Source organism: Eptesicus fuscus, chromosome 21, assembly GCF_027574615.1.
Source record: "Eptesicus fuscus isolate TK198812 chromosome 21, DD_ASM_mEF_20220401, whole genome shotgun sequence".
Taxonomy (NCBI): domain Eukaryota; kingdom Metazoa; phylum Chordata; class Mammalia; order Chiroptera; family Vespertilionidae; genus Eptesicus; species Eptesicus fuscus.
The window spans coordinates 45,491,691-45,511,640 of record NC_072493.1 but is presented as its reverse complement, the minus strand read 5'-3'; the positions used below and the strand labels follow the sequence as shown (position 1 = coordinate 45,511,640).

Below are 19,950 nucleotides of genomic sequence, written 5' to 3'. Positions count from 1 at the left end.
GGGTAAGACCCTCCTCTCACCAGTGACCTGGACTTGGCTTTGCGATTTCCCAGGTCCCATCTCCAGGGTGTGCTGTGTCCTCCCATGTAGACTGTGGTTCTGCTTGACTTTAGTTTCCTGGGTAGTTGCTGTGCTGGGGAGGGTTGATCTGTTTTCACTGCTCCCTTCTATTCCTGAAGTCCCAGTTCTCCCCGCTGTACTATGTTCACAGGGAAGGACTTGTGGTTGGTAGTGTTGCAGGAAGTTGAGGGATTCCACCTTGATTAGTGAGGAAAGCGTTTTCCCTAAGCCCAGCCTGCACCCTCTGCAATCTGGGACCCCTTAGGCCTGGTCCCCACTGGGATCAGGTTGGACATCCCTCTCACAATCCAGGACTGCTGGCTCCAAACTGCTCACCTGCCTCTGCCTGATTGCCCCTAACCACTTCTGCCTGCCAGCCTGATCACCCCCTAATCACTCCCCTGCCAGCCTGCCAGCCTGATTGCCCCTAACTGCTCTCCTCTGCTGACCTGGTTGACCCCAACTGCCCTCAAATTCGTGAAGCATTCCATATTTTTTATATGAAAATATTTTTTAAAAAGACATTGTAAAAACAAAGACGGATATTGGAATTTTACTCATTTTGTAATTTTTTTGCTTTAGGTAATAAAGGGTTTTTTTGTATTAAAATACTATGTTTTAATATTTTTTACTTTTTTTTTTTTAGAGAGAATTATTTTATTTTTAAAAATATATTTTTTATTGATTTTTTTTTTTACAGAGAGGAAGGGAGAGGGAGAGAGAGTTAGAAACATCAGTGAGAGAGAAACATTGATCAGCTGCCTCTTGCACACTCCCTACTGGGGATGTGCCCGCAACCAAGGTACATGCCCCTGACCAGAATCGAACCTGGGACCCTTCAGTCCGCAGGCCGACGCTCTATCCACTGAGCCAAACCAGTCAGGGCTATTTTTTACTTTTTAATAAATCTTTTCGTTGATTTTTAAATCATTTTTATTGATTTCATAGAGCAAGGGAGAGGGAGAGAGAGTTAGAAACATGAATGAAGATAGCCCAGCCAGCATGGCTCAATGGTTCCACATGGACCTATGATCCAGGAGTTCACAGTTCCTTTCCCAGTCAGGGCATATACCTGCGCTCCAGGGTAGTTCCCCTAATATGGGGAATGCAGGAGGCAGCTGATCAATGATTCTTTCTCATTATTAATGTTTCACTCTTTCCCTCTCCGGGTACCTCAGCCTCTGCCTGCAGAGACATTCCCAGGCCAGGCACTTCTCACACCCCCGATGTCCACAAACACCTTTGTCTTTGGGAGCATTTTAGTGGGAAACGGGACCTATAGGAAGCCACTGATTCTGCTGCAAGGAGGCAGGTGCTGTGGGCACTCAACTCTCATTGTGGTGCGCCCACCTGGGAATCTCCAGCGGACTCTCTAGAGCTCCCTGAGTCTCAGTTGGCTGAATGTGACATGCAGATGATAGATGGCGCTTACTTTGTTTCCAGAATTCAGGGTTAGATTTTTGAGCATTTTCTCTTAATTCTCACAACAACTGGGCAAGAAGGAGAAAATTACATGGAGGGTTATCGGCATTTCCAGGGACACAGCAGACTGAAGACAGATTTATAAACACAATTTAGAGCAGACCCAGGACACGGCAAGCTAGAGCTTTCCCATTGCTTTCAGAGAACAGAAGGAAATGCTCAAGGCTTAGGTAACTTGGTTTTTACTGTATGTGTGTGTGAGTGTGTGCTTAATGCTGACCCCAGGATGTTTTTTCTTTTTATGTTATCCTCACCCGACTTCCCTTCTGACATTCCACACTCCATTCCAATATGGAACAAATGGCAGTTCCATATTAAATTTTTTTATGAAAGTTCATGCTGATTTCCATAATGGCTGTAACCAGTTTGCATTCCCACCAGCAGTGTACTCGGGTTCCTTTTCCACATCCTCCCCAGCACTTGTCCTTTGTTGATTTGCTGATGGCAGCCATTCTGACAGTGGTGGGGTGCTACCTAATTGTTTCTTTAACTGGCATCTCTCTGATGATCAGTCACTTTGAGCATTTTTCACATGTCTCTGGGCCATCTTATCCAAACTGCAGCCCAGGCAGAGCTGACACTTCAGATGACATCAGAAGCAGATGCTTTAAGTATGTCTGTTCTGTGACATTAACGTTGTACAATGGATTCAATGGAGACAGGTTAGATCGAGTTAAACAAGAGTTAGACAATTGAGCAACCTCTGAAAGCTACATTTGGCCTGAAGGAGACACGTGCCAAAGGTCCTGAATGAAGAAACAATGCCTGCCATTCAGGAAGAGCTCATCTTGAAGAAAGATATGCAAAACCAGCAGCTAAAGGAAGCCAGCAGGTGCTGGAGAAACAAACTTGCCCTGAAAATCACCTCCCTTGAAGGCGCTAGAGGACACTTAGTTTACTTGGTGTTTTCTTGGGCTTTATGCCCCTTAATCCACTGTCATAAAGGTATCCTGATGTCGGAGCCGCGGAACTACAATACCCAGAAGGCGACGCATGGAATGCCACGAGGCTGAGCCAATGGGGGCTCAGAGAAGGCACTTCCGTTTGGCCGCTTCTGTAGGGCGGGACCGGTAGTCCTGGAGAGAGATTCCGTTTTCAGATTTTTGTCTGAGGCGGCCAGGTCCCCCTAGTCACAGCGTCTGGTGGGGAAGGTGGAGAGTGGTGTTCCCCGCTTCACAGCCCATGGACGGAGCCTCCCGTGGTGCTCACAGCTCACACTGGGGATTGAAGCTCGGAGTCACCGCCCGGACCCACGCCAGGGCCGGGACAGGCACCGCCATTCCTGCAGCGGCTTCTACTCCGGCCGCTCCCGCCCCGCTCGGCCCACAGAGGGCAATGGCGGCGCCCGCGCTGAGGAAACGTGCTGAGGTGAGTTCTAGTCCTCCGGACCCTCACCGCCTCCCCACACGGAACACCACAGCCCGGGTGGGGCATCTGTCAGGTCCTCCACTTCAGTTTTGCGTGGAGGACCGTGAGGAAGGCGGAGGGGAGGGAGGAGCGTTGTGGCTTCTGAGGCACAGCCAGTGCAGGGCGGAGAGGACAGGGCTGACTGGCATCTGAGGTTCCCTGAGGGTGTGGGCTGTGAGGATTGGCGGACAGATCAGAGGCTGCAGGGAGGACGGCACAGCCTCATTGGGGCTTTCCCGGCTGGGGTGGTCCTGAATCTGCCTGGAAGACAAGCTCTTTGTGGATGACATATGCCCAGATTCCTGGGTGAGTCCAGCGAGATCCAGTGGCATTGGAGCAGGAAGGGGGCAGAGCTGAGGGAGTGAACCTGGGACTGAAGATGGGAAGAGGTTAAAGGTTACCCAGTGGTGTGCACATCTGGAGGAAGTGTGAGCTGATGGTCCCTGGGACTTGGTATGGGGTCTTAAAGGCGAAGCATAAACCCACGCTTGGCTGTGTCTTGGAGGCATGATCTAGGGCAGTGGTCGGCAAACTCATTAGTCACCAGAGCCAAACATCAACAGTACAACGTTTGAAATTTCTTTTGAGAGCCAAATTTTTTAAACTTAAACTATATAGGTATGTACATTGTTATTAACTTAATTAGGGTACTCCTAAGCTGGCCTTTGCTAAAAACTCAAGGGGCCAAAGAACCGCATGTGGCAAGCGAGCTGCAGTTTGCTGACCTCTGATCTAGGAGATTGCAGTGGGATTGCTTGGCGGGAAGGCTGGGGCGCTGCAGGCATCCCCAGACCTTCAATGGCATTGCTCTCTACCCTCCCCTCCCCCAATCCTTCCCACCCAACCCAGCTGCTCTGCTGAGGGCAATCCCAGTGAGTAGTGGAACTGTGATGAGAGAGCAGCCTGCACTGGCATTAGGGCCTGGTGTCCACACTAACCGGGTGCCCTGGAGGAGGTTGAGGGGGGGAAGGTGTGTAAGGAGTAGGAGTGGGGATTCTCAGAGAGACAGCTCTGGTGTCAATTGTCTCCATTCTGACAGGTTGGCGTGACCTTTGAGGACATTGCCCTGTACTTCTCCAGGGAGGAATGGAGCCTCCTTGATTTGGGTCAGAGACAGCTGTACCTGAATGTGATGCTGGAGAACTTTGAACTTGTATCCTCGCTGGGTAAGACCTTCACTCTCACCACTGACCTGGGCTTGGCTTTGCGATTTCCCAGGCCCCATCCCCCAGGGTGTGCTGTCCTCCCATGTAGACTGTGGAACTGCTTGATTTTCCAGTTTCCTGGGTAGTTGCTGTCCTGGGGAGGGTGGGTCTGTTTCAGCTGCTCCCTTCTATTCCTGAATTCCCAATTCTCCCCGCTGTACTAAGTTCACAGGGAAGGACTTGTGGTTGGTAGTGGTGTAGGAAGCCTAATGGATTCCACTGTAATCAGAGTGGAAAGCATTTTCTATATTCCTGTTTGTCACTTGTACCTATTTTTTTATTTTTTAAAAAATATTTTAAAAATACATATATATATATATTTTTAAATACATATATTTTTTAAAAAATAAAAAGAAAATCATGTCCATAGCAAATCTCCAAGACTTTTTCTCTAGGTTGTCCTGAGGAGTTTTACGTTTTAGCACTGACATTTAATGTAGATTGAGTTAAATTTTATCAGCGGTGTCCAGTATTCTTGTTTTACATGGGAGTATTGCTTTTTAGCAGCAACTTACTTTGAAGAAATTATCTTTCCGCCGAGACCAGTTTGGCTCAGTGGATAGAGCGTTGGTCTGCGGACTGAAAGGTCCCAGGTTCGATTCCGGTCAGGGGCATGTACATTGGTTGCGGGCACGTCCCCAGTAGGGGATGTGCAGGAGGCAGCTGGTCGATGTTTCTAGCTTTCTATCCCTCTCCCTTCCTCTCTGTAAAATATCAATAAAATATATTTAAAAAAAAAAAATAAAAAAAAAGAAATTATCTTTCCTTTCTTATGTGTCTTGCAGCTTTGTCAGAGATTACTTGAAAGGATGTGCCTGGTTTTATTTCTGTGTTTTCTGTTCTGTCCTGTTGATGTTTGTGTCTTTTTCTTTCTCCAACAACACACCGTTTGCTTGTTTTCTCTCTGTAATAAATTGAAGTCAGAAAGTGTGATGCCATGGGCTTTGTTTTCTTTCAAGATTTCTTTTGCTGTTCGAGTTTTTTAATTTCATATATTTCAAGATTCTCTTTTTTTTTCTTTTTCTTTTTTTACCTTTATTGCTTTAGGGGGATGGTTGCTCAGGAGCTCTTGGTAGGGCGGACCCATTTCCTCTTCACCATCACGGGCTTTGCGGATGGTGGCCATGCGCCGATCCGGGCGGTACTTGTTCTTGCGGATCATGTGCCGGATGCTGCTCAGGGTGGCCGGGGAGTTCTTGTTGATGGTGGTGCGCATGTAGGAGGTGGCTGGCTTTCGCTGGCCGGATCTCCACTTCATGATGACCACCACCCCTTTGCCGTCGGGCGCCGGCTCCACGCCACCGTCTTGCGATGAATCAGCCGTTGTAGCGAAAGGAGTTGTGGGCCTTCAGGTTATTGGGTTCGGTGCTGTACATCTGCTTGTTCCTCTTTTTTTTTTTTTAAAAAAATATATTTTATTGATTTTTTACAGAGAGGAAGAGAGAGTGATAGAGAGCTAGAAACATCGATGAGAGAGAAACATCGATCAGCTGCCTCCTGCACACCCCCCACTGGGGATGTGCCCGCAACCAAGGCACACGCCCCTGGCCGGAACCGAACCTAGGACCCTTGAGTCCGCCGGCCGACGCCCCATCCACTGAGCCAAACCGGTTTTGGCTGCTTGTTCCTCTTAATCAGGAAGTTGGAGCAGTTCCACATGATCATCCATTGCAGGTGGGCAGACATGGCGGTAGCTCCTCACACTGCGGCAGCTGGAGACGGAAATAGCCAAGATTCTCTTTTCATTTCTTTGTAAAATACCATAGAAATTATTCTTAGGATTGTATTTAATCTGTAGATTGCATTGTGTACTATGGATATTTTCACCATATTCTTTTTTTAATACATATTATTTATTTTTTACAGAGAGGAGGGGAGAGAGAGAGAGCGTTAGAAACATCAATGAGAGAGAAACATCAACCAGCTGCCTCTTGCACACCCCCCACTGGGGATGTGCCTGCAACCGAGGCACATGCCCTTGACCGGAATCGAACCTGGGACCCTTCAGTCCTCAGGACGTTGCTCTATCCACTGAGCCAAACCGGTCTCAGCATATTTATTTCTTTTAATATATTTTATTGATTTTTTTTTTTTTTTTTTTTTACAGAGAGGAAGGGAGAGGGATAGAGACTTAGAAACATGGATCAGCTGCCTCCTATACACACCCTACTGGGTATGTGCCCGCAACCAAGGTACATGCCCTTGACCGGAATTGAATTGGGGACCCTTGAGTCCGCAGGCTGATGCTTCATCCACTGAGCCAAACAAGTTAGTGCTAAACATATTTCTTTTTTTAAAATTCTTTTTTAAAGTATTACATATTATATTACGTATGTCTTCTTTTTCCCACATTGCCCACAAATGATTGAGATTCTGTGATATTTGCTTTTCTCCATGCAGTTGCAAATGGTAAGAGTTCCTTTTTTAAAATATATTTTTATTGATTTCAGAGAGGAAAGGAGAGGGAGAGATAGAAACATCAATGATGAGAGAATCATTGATTGGCTGCCTCCTGCATGCCCCCTATTAGGGATGAGCTCACAACCTGGGCATGTGCCCTTGACTGGAATTGAACTTGGGACCTTTCAGTCCGCATGCTGACACTCTATCCACTGAGCCAAACCAGCTAGGGTGAGTTCCTTATTTTTTACAGTAGCATCGTATTCCATTGTGTAGATCTGCGGTTCTCTCTTTTTTTCTTCATGTCACCAATTTTTAATGGGTTTTTTCTTTAGAAATACACCAGACAATCATGCCATGATGCAATCCTGGGCCACAAATTTGCACACTCCTTTGCAATGGGTCCTGTTATGGCAGAACCTTTCATTTCCCCTTTATTATTAACTATGACCCCTGCATTATCCTCAAAATAAAGAAACACACCACCTTTTCTCCGGTATGACTTCCGCTCTCTACCACCGCTGGATATACCTTCTTTCTGAGCTCTGGTTTCCCTTTTTTTACTGTGGCCATCACCATATCACCCACACTGGCAGCAGGAAGTCTGTTCAGTCATCCCTTGATCCCCTTTGTACAGATTTTTGGTTCCTGTGTTGTCAGTACAGTTGATCACGGTTCCTACCGGAAGACCCAGGGAAATCGGAATTTCGAGCCGGAGGACCCACCACGTCCTATATTCAACATCTTGCACACCAGAAAGGGATGGAAAAAAAAAAGCAGATCAGCGGTTCTCAACCTGTTCGTCGCGACCCCTTTGGGGGTCGAATGACCCTTATACAAGGGTTGCCTAAGACATCCTGCATATCAGATATTTACATTACGATTCCTAACAGTAGCAAAATTACAGTTATGAAGTAACACCAAAAATAATTTTATGGTTGGGGGTCACCACAACATGAGGAACTGTATTAAAGGGTTGCGGCATTAGGAAGGTTGAGAACCACTGGTGTTGATGTACCAGTTTTTTAATCCACTCATATGCTGATGGTCACTTAGGCTGTTTCCAAATCTTAGCTATCATAAATTGTGCTGCTATGAACATAGGGATGTATATGTTTTTTGTGATTGGTGTTTCTGATTTCTTCGGCTATATTCCTAGAAGTGGGATTACTGGGTCAAATGGGAGTTCATTTTTAATTTTTTGAGGAAACTCCATGCTATTTTCCACTGTGTCTGCACCAGTCTGCATTCCCACCTGCCATGCACAAGGGTCCCTTTTTCTCCACATCATCGCCAGCACTTGTTGTTTGTGGATTTGTTGACACTAGCCATCCTGACAGGTGTGAGATGGTATCTCATTGTCGTTTTGATTTGCACGTCTCAGATGATTAGTGACTTTGAGCATATTTTCATATGTCTCTTGGCCTTCTTTATGTCCTCTTTTAAAAAGTGTCTGTTTAAGTCCTTTGCCCATTTTTTAAATGTACTAGTTTATCTTATTTATTTATTTATTGTCTAAAGATCAACATATGTTAACTTTTTCTCTGCTTGAACCTCTCCCTCCTCCTCCGCAATTCCCACCCCAGGCAAGCCCCTACCATCCCAGTGTCTGTGTCCATTGGTTACACTAATATGCATGCATACAAGTCCTTTCATCGCTCTCTAACCCCTCCTCTCCTGCCATTTGTCTCTGGATCTACTCTTGTGCATTAAATTATGTTGATCATTATATCCAACCTATGAGTGAGATCATGTGATATTTATCTTTCTCCGACTGACTTATTTCACTTAGCAAAATGCTCTCCAGTTCCATCCACGTGTTGGTAAAAGTAAAAGTTCCTTTTTTTTTATAGCAGTGTAATATTCCATTGTGCAGATGTATCACAGTTTTCTAATCCACTCATCTGCTGATGGGCACTTAGGCTGTTTCCAAATCTTAGCTATTGTAAATTGTGCTGCTATGAACATAGGGGTGCATATATCCTTTCTGATTGGTGTTTCTGATTTCTTGGGATGTAGTCCTAGTAGTGGGATGACTGGGTTGGTTATATGGGAGTTCCATTTTTAACTTTTTGAGGAAACTTCATACTGTCTTCCAAGTGGATGCACCAGTCTGCATCCCCACCAGCAGTGCACGAGGTTTCCTTTTTCTCAACATCCTTGCCAGCACTTGTCCTTCGTTTATTTGTTGGTGATAGCCATTCTGAAAGGTGTGAGATGATACCGCATTGTCATTTTTATTTGCATCTCTCGGATGATTAGTGACTTTGAACATGTTTTCATATTTCTCTCGGCCATCTGTAGGTCCACTTTCAAAAAGTGTCTATTTAGGTCTTTTGCCCATTTTTTGATACATCGATGAGAGAGGAACATCGACCAGCTGCCTCCTGCACACCTCCTACTGGTAATATGCCTGCAACCAAGGTACATGCCCTTGACCAGAATCGAACCTGGGTCCTCTCAGTCCGCAGGCCGACACTCTATCCATTGAGCCAAACCAAGGGCTTTCTTGTTATTTTGTTGATGTTTTCTTTTGCTGTGTAGAAGCTTTCTATTTTGATGTAGTACCATTTGTTTCTTTTTTCCTTGCTTTCATTTCCCCTCGGAGCTGTATCAATAAAGATATTGCTAGGACATATGTCTAATGTTTTGCTGCCTATGGATTTTTCTAAGATTTTTATGGTATCACGACTTAACGTTTAAGTCCTTTATCCATTTTGAGTTTATTTTTGTGTATGGTGTAAGTTGGTGGTCTAGTTTCATTCTTTTGCATGTATCTGTCCAATTTTCCCAACAGCACTTATTGAAGAGGCTGTCTTGACTCCATTGAATGCTGTTGCCTCTTCTGTCAAATATTGAGCATAGTGGCTTGGGCCGATTTCTGGGTTGTGTGTTCTGTTGCATGGTTCTATATGTCTGTTGTCGTGCCAGTACCAGGCATTTTTGTACTATTGGTTGGTATCTGGTATTGTGATTCCTCCAACTTCGTTCTTCTTTCTCAAGTTTGCTGCAGCTCTTTGTTTTTTCTTTTTTTATATATTTCATATGAATTTTTGGTGAGTTTGTTCTAGGTCTGTGAAATAGGCCCTTGGTATCTTAATTGGGATTGCATTGAATCTATAGATTGCTTTGGGTAGTATGGACATTTTAATGATGTTGATTCTACCAATCCATGAACACCGTATATTCTTCCATTTGTTTATGTCTTCTATGTCTTTTTTCAACTTCCTATAGTTTTTGGAGTACAGGTCTTTTATTTCCTTAGTTAAGTTAATACCTAGATATCCTAGTTTTTTTGTTGCAGTGGTAGATAGGATTGTTTGTTTGTTTCTCTTTCTGTGAGTTGATTATTGGTGTGTAAAAAGCCATAGAATTCTGGTTGTTAAATTTGTATCCTGTTACATTGCTGAATGCATTTATTACATTTAGTAGTTTTTTGATGGAGTCTTTAGGGTTTTCTTTGTACCATATCATGTCATCTGTGAATAATGACAGTTTTACTTCTTCTTTTCCAATCTTGTTGCCTTTCATTTCTTCTTCTTGTCTAATCACTATGACTAACACTTCCTGTACTATGTCGAACAGGAGTGGTGAAAGTGGGCATCCCTCCTTGGGTCCAGGAGAGGCCACGCGCCCCTGGGTCTGGATGAGGCTGGGTCCCGGGCCCAGGTGAGGCCACATGCCCCCGGGTCCGGGTGAGGCCGCGCGCCTCTGGGTCCAGGGAAGGCCACGCGCCCCTGGGACCGGGTGAAGCCGCCCACCCCCAGGTCCGGGTGAGGCCGTGCGCCCCTGGGTTCCGGTGAGGCCACGTGCCCCTGGGTCCGCGTGAGGCTGGATCCCGGGTCCGGGTGAGGCCATGCGCCCCGGGGCCCGGGTGATGCTGGGTCCTGGGTCCAGGTGAGGCTGCGCCCCTGGGTCTGGGCGAGACCAAACCAGAGGGAGTCGGACCTGCATTACCACAATTTGTCCACCATCCAGAGCTGAAAAGTCAGTGCCGACATGTACACATAAGGAATTGGTGGACATTGAAATTGGGTCTCAAAAGAACGGTTGGCCCAGAAAGAAACTCACTACAGACTGATTCATTTGCCTGTCAGCATAACTATTATTGCTCGTCTCACATTCAGTTCTTATAAGTATATATCTAGTGACACATGATCTCACTCATCTAGGGGAAATGATGAACAACATAGACTGATGAACAAGAACAGACCCAGAAATAAGGAGGCATCGATTGGACTGTTTGGTTGATCTCTCCCCCCTCCCCCCACCCTCCCCTACCCTTAGGGTGGGGGGAGGGGGGAGAGATCAACCAAAAGACTTGTGTGCATGCATACGAGCCTAACCAATGGTTAAGGACAACAGGGGGGTGGGGGCATCCGTGGGGAGGGGTGTGGGATGGGAATGGGGGATGATGACAAATATGTGACACCTTAATCAATAAAGAAATTTAAAAAAAAAGTGGACATCCCTGTCTTGTTCCTGTTCTTAGGGAAAATGGGTTTAGTTTTTTCCCATTGAGTCTGATGTTGGCTGTAGGGTTGTCATATAAGGCTTTTATTATGTTGAGGTATGATCCTTGTACTCCCACTTTGCTGAGAGTTTTTATCAAGAAAAGGTGCTGGAGTTTATTAAATGCTTTTTCTGCATTTGTTGATATGACTGTGATTTTTGTCTTTCAATTTGTTTATGTGATGTATCATGTTTATTGATTTTCAGATATTGTGCCATCCTTTCATCTCCTGATTAATCCCACTTGGTCACAGCGTATGATCTTTCTAATGTAATGCTGGAATGGATTTGCCAGAATTTTGTTGTGGATTTTAGCATCTATCAGGGCCATTGCGACCTAGTGGGAGAGCTGCTGTGTAGGAGACACCCCTTTGGAGCAGGACTTGCTTCAGTGGGGCTTTGTTGCTCAGTGAGTCTGCTCCTTGACTGTGTTGCTTACAGATGTGAAGAGTTGTAAGCTGATGTGGTCTGACACTGACCACTGAGTAGACTGGCTCTTGGGTTCAGGCAGGTTTGCCCGGAGCCACCCAGCAGCATCTCAGAGAGATCTGCAGATTCTCCTCTTTGTATCTAGTTTGGAAGTGCCCCGATGAGGCCCTGTTGTAAAGCAGGGAAGGCTAGTGCTGGTGCCTCTTCTTGGTACTTCTATTGATACATTTGTGGCTCCTTGAACCAACTGCAACTTGTTTAGCAGGTTTTAGCCTGAGCAAAGACAGGCCATTCATTTACAAATGCTGCTGCACAGAGCTTGGGTGGGCTTTTAAATTGGATGGGGCCTTAGCTGGTTTGACTCAATGGATAGAGTGTCGGCCTGTGGATTGAAGGGTCCCAGGTTCCATTCCAGCTATGGGCACATACCTGGGTTGTGGGCTCGATCGCCAGTGGGGGGGCATGCAAGAGGCAGCCGATCAGTGATTCTCTCTCATCATTGATGTTTCTCTCCCTCTCCCTTCCTCTATAAAATATATTTTCAAAAAAAATAAAACTAAATTGGATGGGGTTGGTTCTCAGGGAATTACTAGGGCGGAGAAAACAGAAATGACTGCCAGTTACCCCTGCAACCGGGAGGTCCCTGAGAGCATCTATGTCTGGAAGAAAGTCTCTTGAGTTCCTGCCCCGATGCTATGTATCTTGGTATCCCCCTTGCGCCCCGCCCTCCCAAGACTTGCCTGGAACTGGAGCTCCTTTGGTACTTGAGCTCCGAGGAAGGGGTATCTTGTCAGTTCAGTTGGTGGTGCTGGCATTGTAAGAAGAGCAGCTTTATCTCCTGTAGCCTCTGTCACTCAGCCGCATTCTGCACTGGTTTGTATAGACCGAAGTTCTTACTACCAATAAGGACTTTTTTTCCCCAGCTCTGGGACCCTGGGCTGGACATCTGGTGTTGCACTGGGACCTCTTTCTCCTCCAGGTGACCTCTGCAGAGACAACCTCAATCCCAATTAAAAAAGTGACCCACATGGGTACAGGACCAGCACCTTCCGTGCCTTAGTACCTCCTACCAGTCTCAGTGTGCTTTCTTCTTTACTTCTCTAGTTGTAAGACTTCGTTGTAGCTAGCTTTCCAGTGGTTCTGACTGATGGTTGTTCAGTATTTTAGTTGTAATTGTGATGTGGTTGTGGGAAGCAGCGAGTATAAGCCTTTGCCTACACCGCCATCTTGTATGTCCTCTCCCATAACTTTTCTTAATTAAATACTTTATTCTTCTTTCATCTTCACCTGAATAGTGAAAATATTTTTTCCGTTGTTTTTTGAGAGAGAGAGAAGGGAAAGGGAGATAGAGGAGAGGCAGAGAGACAGAAAGAAACATGGATTGTCTCCCACATAGGCCTACTCTAAGAGTCAGGATCAGACCAGAAGGCCATTTACCTGCCCTTTACTGGGAATCTAAAGCATGACCTTCCTGTGTAAGGACAGGCACTCTCAGCACTTAGTGACATGGGCCAGGGCTATTTATTTATTCTTTAAATTATTTAGTTTTAAAATATATATTACTAGCCGAAACCGGTTTGGCTTAGTGGATAGAGCGTCGGCCTGCGGACTCAGGGGTCCCAGGTTCGATTCCGGTCAGGGGCGTTTGCCTTGGTTGCAGGCACATCCCCGGTGGGGGGTGTGCAGGGGGCAGCTGGTTGATGTTTCTCTCTCATCGATGTTTCTGACTCTCTGTCCCTCTCTCTTCCTCTCTGTATAAAATCAATAAAATATATTTTAAAAAATAAATAAATAAAAATAAAATATATTTTACTAGAGGCCCAGTGCATGATTGAATCATGCACGTGTAGGGTCTCCTACACGCTCTTGCTTTCGATCACAGTGGAGCTGGGTGCCTGTCCGCGGGTGCACCAGGCCTTTCAGAAGCCACCGGCGGGGCGGAGGCTTCCGAAAGGCCTGGTGCCAGAGCGGACAGGCACCCAGATACCCCGCTTTTGATGGTCCGCGGCGGGACGTGAGCTCGCTGCCCCAGAGGCCCCTTCTGTTCCGCAGCACAGCCATGGCGCAGATGCTGAGCTCGCGCCGCTCCTGGCGAGGAGAGCTCAGCATCCTGCCGGCCCAATCGGCTACCCCGCCCACCCCGAGTCCCGCCCCCTGTGCCTCCCTCTGGCCTAATCCTGGGTGTATCGGAGTGATGGTAATTTACATATTACCATTTTATTAGGTAGGATAGAGGCCTGGTACAGAGGTGGGGGCCCGCTGGTTTGCCCTGAAGGGTGTCCCTGATCAGGGTGGGGTTCCCTTGGGGCGTGGGGCGGCCTGAGCGAGGGGCCTGTGGTGGTTTGCAGGCCGGCCACGCCTCCTGGCAACCCAAGCGGAGGCCCTGGTATCTGGAATTTATTTTCCTTCTACAATTGAAACTTTGTAGCCTGGAGCGGAGCCAAGCCTAGGGCTCCCTCCGCGGCGGCAGCCATTTCTGTTGGGGTTATAATTGAAACTTTGTTGCCTTAAGCGGGTAGTCCCAGCCAGGGTGTGCGGAAAGCTTTGCTTCCCCTGTTGCCGGTGGCAACCCTGGCCTGCTCTCGCAAGCTCCATTCTGACGCCATTTCTGTTTGAATTTGTTTACCTTCTACAATTGAAACTTTGTAGCTTGAGTGGAGGCTTCGGCCTGCAATGGCTGGCGGAAAGCTTATTTCCCTCTGTTGCCTGGGAAACCTTGCTCTCTGTTGCTGTAGCCATCTTGGATGGGTTAATTTGCATACTCGCTCTGATTGGATGGTGGGGTGGCTTGTGGGCGTGGCTTTGTGGATGTGTTGGAGGTATGGTCAATTTGCATATCTGTCTATTATTAGGTAGGATTGATTTCACAGAGGAAGAGAAGAAGAGAGAGATAGAAACATGAATGATGAGAGGGTGGGGAGGGAGAGAGAGAAAGAAACATAAGTGTGAGGGAGAAACATATATAGGCTGCTTTCTGCACACAAGCTAACTGGAAATGGAACCCACATACTGATATGTGCCTTGACTGGGAATTGAGTCCTCGACCCTTTGGTACACAGGACAATGTTCCAACCAACTGAACCATACTAGACAAGCCATTCTGTGGTCTTTAAAAAATTTCCAATATAACAACTAAACACAATTTGAAAGAGCTTCCCAGCAGAAGGCACAACAATGGCTGCGCTACAGGTCCCATATAAAAAATATATATATCCTTGGCTGTTGGTTCTTCAGTGAAAATCCAAGGGACACCTGCCATGTCATTGAGTATGGGCCCAGAAATGCAGGTGGATTTCCACACTGGAAATGAAGTGGACTCAGACATTGCCTTCCAATTCCGAGTGTACTTTGGCAAACAAGTGGTTATGAACAGCCCTCAAGGTGGGAACTGGGGTGAAGAAGTGAAATCCTCTGTTATGCACTTTGAGGATGGCAAACCCTTTGAACTGTGCATCTCAGTGCAGTCAAAGGAGTACCAGGTATCAGTAAATGGTCGTCAATGTTACACTTTTCCTCATCGATTTGACCCAGGATCTGTGAAGATGATGCAGGTGTGGAGAGGTGTCTCCCTGACCTCAGTGTTTATCGGTTAGAGAAGGAGGTGACCAGACACCCCATTGTCAAGGAGATCCCTCCACCTAAGTGACTCTGTGATTCCCAGAGCTCACTAACAACATGGGTTCTCACCCTTCCCCATACTTGGTCATTAAAACTCCTGAAAACTTTAAATAAATAAATAAAATAAAAAATTTCCAATATTTTTTGAAGAATAGGCCACTAGGGTCAATGACAGCAGAAGCAAGGTGGCTGCTGGAGGTAACTCTGACCCTTGTTTTTGACTGTATGTATTTTCAAATATGTCTATTCACCCAGTCTTTTCCAGTCATCCTTTCTGTACAGTTCTTTATTTGTATTCTGGAATACTGTTTGTTTTCAAGGTATTCTTATTCCCATATCTTAAGGGGTTTTTGCTCATAAATAGCTGTCTACTTACAGTGGGATGGGGGAAGATGCTCATATCTCTGATCCTGCCATCTTGCTGGTGTCACACACATAGGTCTTTTGTCTGTGATCTCATTTGACCTTTGTTGTTCTACCACAGTGCTGACCATCCATCTTTTCTGTTTTTCTTTCAAGATTTGCATCTTTTATCCCATGCAATGGCTCTAATGGAATTTAAATAGAAGAATCATTTGTGCACCAAAGAAGAAACACGACTTTATGAATGACACAGTGGACCCACAGGCGGTCTTGCCTTGGTCAACTGTCATTAGGGAGGAATTCTCGGCTGGCCTTTGTTACATTCATAGCTAGAAACACAGTGTTTGGTTACAGTTGCCCATTCCTCACCCAGTTATGCTTGTTTGTACTTACGTTGGTACTTTGCCTACTATTCAGTTCTAATAGTGATCATTTCTACTTGGTTGCCCACCTCACGTATAACCTTAGCCACTCTGGACTTTGCATCTCTGCCTCTTTCTCAGGTCGCTCTTTACTGCACTCCAATGTTGGTCCGTGCCTGCAGCATCTTGGAGTGCACATGTGTTACTATATTGACATTGAACATCATGTGCTCTAATAAAATAAATTTTTATTGCTTTGAGCAGCTTTAAATTATTCTACACAGACTCACGTGGCCAGCCTGTAAGGTACTAAAGAAAGCCGTTTAGCAAGAACAATGAGTAGCCGAAACCGGTTTGGCTCAGTGGATAGAGCATCGGTCTGTGGACTGAAGGGTCCCGGGTTCGATTCCGGTGAAGGGCATGTACCTTGGTTGCGGGCACATCCCCTGTGGGGTGTGTGCAGGAGGCAGCTGATCAATGTTTCTCTCTCATCGATGTTTCTAACTCTATCCTTTTCCCTTCCTCTCTGTAAAAAATCAATAAAATATATTAAAAAAAAAAAAAAAAAAAGAACAATGAGTAGAGCCTTCCTCTCTCCTTTGTGTCCCATCCTGGGCTTCTGTCCTTTCTTGGTGAGCTTTTCATCATCAACTGACTTTTGGGGCCACGTTATATATTTCCTCCGAGTATACCTTGTCTTGAAAATTGTTCTATGCAATCAGGCCTAGTGATGACACACAAACATTGGTGGTGAATATATTCTGTTTTCATAAGATCAACGTGTACCTCGCCCTTTTGTTCAAGTTGCTGCTGTGGAGCAGAGAATGTGGAGGCACCGACTGAACAGGAGGTTTCTGCAAGAGTGTCACAGGAAAGGAATCCCAAGGCAGCCATGTCTTCCCAGAAGAGCCACCCCTGTGAGAGCTGTGGGCTATTCTTCATAAACATTTTCCATTTGACTGAGCTGAAGGGAACACAACACAGACAGATACTGTTGAGGTGTGGGGCATGTGCAAAACAATTTTACTTCAGTGTAAAAGTTGACCAACAGCATGTGAGAGAGAAGAGTTTCATTAGAAGTGTGGACAGGATCTCACGTGCCAACAGCTGCAATTTCCATGTGTCCCTGAATCATTTCACATGCGGGGAGGTTGTGCAGGGTGTCCTTACTGGGTTTGGACATCTCCACCTAAGGCTACTAGGTTCAGGGACTGTCGAAATGCTATTTCGATGCGTGGAATACTGTTTCATAGGAGAAAAAATGATTACACCAGAAAAGAATGTAACAAAGACATTAGTTGCAACCACAATTTCATTCCGGAAAAGGATGTCCATTCAGTAAGTCATTGTTTTATGTGCTCTGATTGTGGAAAATATTTAACCAAATTTTCTAGCTTTCATGATCAACAACGAGGTCACACTGGAGAAAGACTATCTATGCAGTGAATATAGGAAAGCTTTTAGCAGTAGTAACTGCCTAGGTGATCATGAAGCTTTGCACACTGGAGAAAGGCCTTATGAGCGCAGTGAATGTGGAACAGCTTTTACCAGTAGCAGGGCCCTCCATTGTGATCCAAGAGTTCACTCAGTGGAAAGGCCTTATATGAACAATGAGTGTGGGAAATCTTTTACCAGTAGCAGTAACCTTCATTGTCATCAGGGAATTCACAATGGAGAAAAGCCTTATAAATGTAGTATATGTGGAAAAGCTTACACCAGTAGCACTAAAGTTTCTTGTCATCAGAGAGTGCACACTGGAGAAAGGCCTTATCACTGCAGTGAATTTTTTAAAAAATATTTTATTGATTTTTTACAGAGAGGAAGGGAGAGGGATAGTCAGAAACATCAATGAGAGAGAAACATCGACCAGCTGCCTCCTGCACACCTCCCACTGGGGATGTGCCTGCAACCAAGGTACATGCCCTTGACTGGAACTGAACCTGGGATCCTTCAGTCCTCAGGCCGACGCTCTATCCACTGAGCCAAACCAGTTACGGCACTGCAGTGAATTTGGAAAGTCTTTTATCACTAGCACTGAACATCATTGTCAAAAGAGAGTTCAAACTGGAGAAAGGCCCTATGAGTGCAGTGAATGTGGAAAAGCTTTTACAACTAACTCACCAAATAATCATCAGAGAGTTCATACAGAAAAAAAGCCTTATAAATGCAGTGACTGTGGAAAATCTTTTACGAGGAGGACTGCCCTTCGTTGTCATCAGAGACTTCATACAGGAGAAAATCCGTATAAATGCAGTGAATGTGGAGTGTCTTTTACAAGTAGCAGTGGTGTTCAATATCATCAGAGAATTCACACAACAGAAAAGCCTTATCAATGCAGTGAATGTGGGAAATCTTTTACCACTAACACTCACCTTCGTAGACATCATAGAGTTCACACATGAGAAAAGCCTTATAAATGCAGTGATTGTGGGAAATCTTTTACCAGCAGCAGTGACCTTCATTGTCATCAGAGAATTCACACTGGAGAAAAGCCTTATAAATGCCGTGAATGTTTGAGAACGTTTACTAATAGCAATGTGCTTCATTGTCATCAGAGAGTTCATACAGGAGAAAAACCTTGTAAATGTAGTGACTGTGGAACATCTTTTACCTGGAACAGTGAACTTCGTTGTCATCAGAGTTCATACAGGAGAAAATCCTTATAAATGTAGTGAATGTCGAAAGTCTTTTACAAGTAGTACTCATCTCAAATATTATCAGAGAGTTCACACAGGAGAAAAGCCTTATCAATGCAGTGAATGTGGAAAGTCTCTTTATCACTAGCACTGAACTTCATTGTCATCAGAGAGTTCACACTGGAGAAAGGCCCTATGAGTGCAGTGAATGTGGAAAATCTTTTACAACTCTCACCTACATAATCATCAGAGAGTTCATACAGGAGAAAAGCCTTATAAATGCAGTGACTGTGGGAAATCTATTACATGGGGGACTGCCCTTCGTTGTCATCAAAGATTTCATACTGGAGAAAATTCACATAAATGCATTGAATGTGGAAAGTCTTTTACAAGTAGCAGTGGTGTTCAATATCATCAGAGAATTCACACAGGAGAAAGCCATTATGAGTGCAATTAATGTGAGGTATCTCTCAGGCAAATTTCTAAATTCGCTCTCCACATAAGAGTCCAAATGTGAGAAATTTCTTAGATGTTTATGAAATGTAGTTTCTTAGATAGGACTTAACAATAATATAAGAAAATTTATGAATCCTCATTTTTATGAATTGTATCTCATACATGTACTCACTTATATTATGTAAAGTTCGTGTGTTTTTGCTATTGTGTGTGTTTATGTTGGAACACTATGTAATTATGTTGCACTTTGTAACATACAGAGATGTCCTGTCAGATCTATATCACTGCATATTTCTGTTGCTGAAGGTATTTCACCTGAACCACCTATAACGCCCCTACAGATGGCATCAATACCCATCTTCATGTGCCTAGAGAAGCTAACTCTGTTGTCTAATTTGTTGAAGAAAATTAGGAATACCTGAGTCCTTAGTTCTTATGTTTCCCTGTCATGACTTGCCACAAAGGACTGATTACTGTTGGCCCCAGTAAACATAATGTTGTAGATGGACTGCCAAAACAGTTCCTGCTATTTCCAAAACACACTTTCCCTAGATGCCAGTGATGAATTTATTGAGTGCCTTAAGTCATCAACTGCCAATCTCAGGTCTCATTCTTTGCAAAATAATGAAGGTCTTTTCCTAACACTTAATTTTGGTGTTCTATTTACTGTGTGTGTTAGTTTATAAGGAGATCTGTGTCTCCAAGTACAGTGATGTGAAAAACTTTTATGTGAATGACCACTGGAGTCCAGACCAAATTAAAATGGGGAGCCTTTATTAGCTGGCAGGCGACTGCTCTGCCTTTCTCCACCCAGGCAGTCCAGAGAGTAGCCCCGACCCTTTATACAGGACCACTTTTAAGCACATTTACCACACCTTGTTTTTGCAGAGCAAACAATTTAAGACAAAACAGTTTTTCTTAAGTAATGTCAGGGTCATGTTATTGATGACCATGCTATTTACAGGGTCATCCTGTTTTTCAGAAAGCAGACAGTGTTCTATCTTAAAAGGCTATTCTGTG

General features: G+C 45.0%; 1 protein-coding gene and 2 pseudogenes across 1 annotated transcript in view; all 3 read right to left on the bottom strand.

Annotated features, from left to right (window-relative positions):
- Positions 1–19,950, bottom strand: part of LOC129147526 (zinc finger protein 665-like) — a 331,685-nt gene that overhangs the window by 298,663 nt on the left and 13,072 nt on the right.
- LOC129147651 (60S ribosomal protein L28-like) lies at positions 5,129–5,860 on the bottom strand (annotated as a pseudogene).
- On the bottom strand, positions 6,886–7,298 carry LOC129147738 (60S ribosomal protein L23-like; annotated as a pseudogene).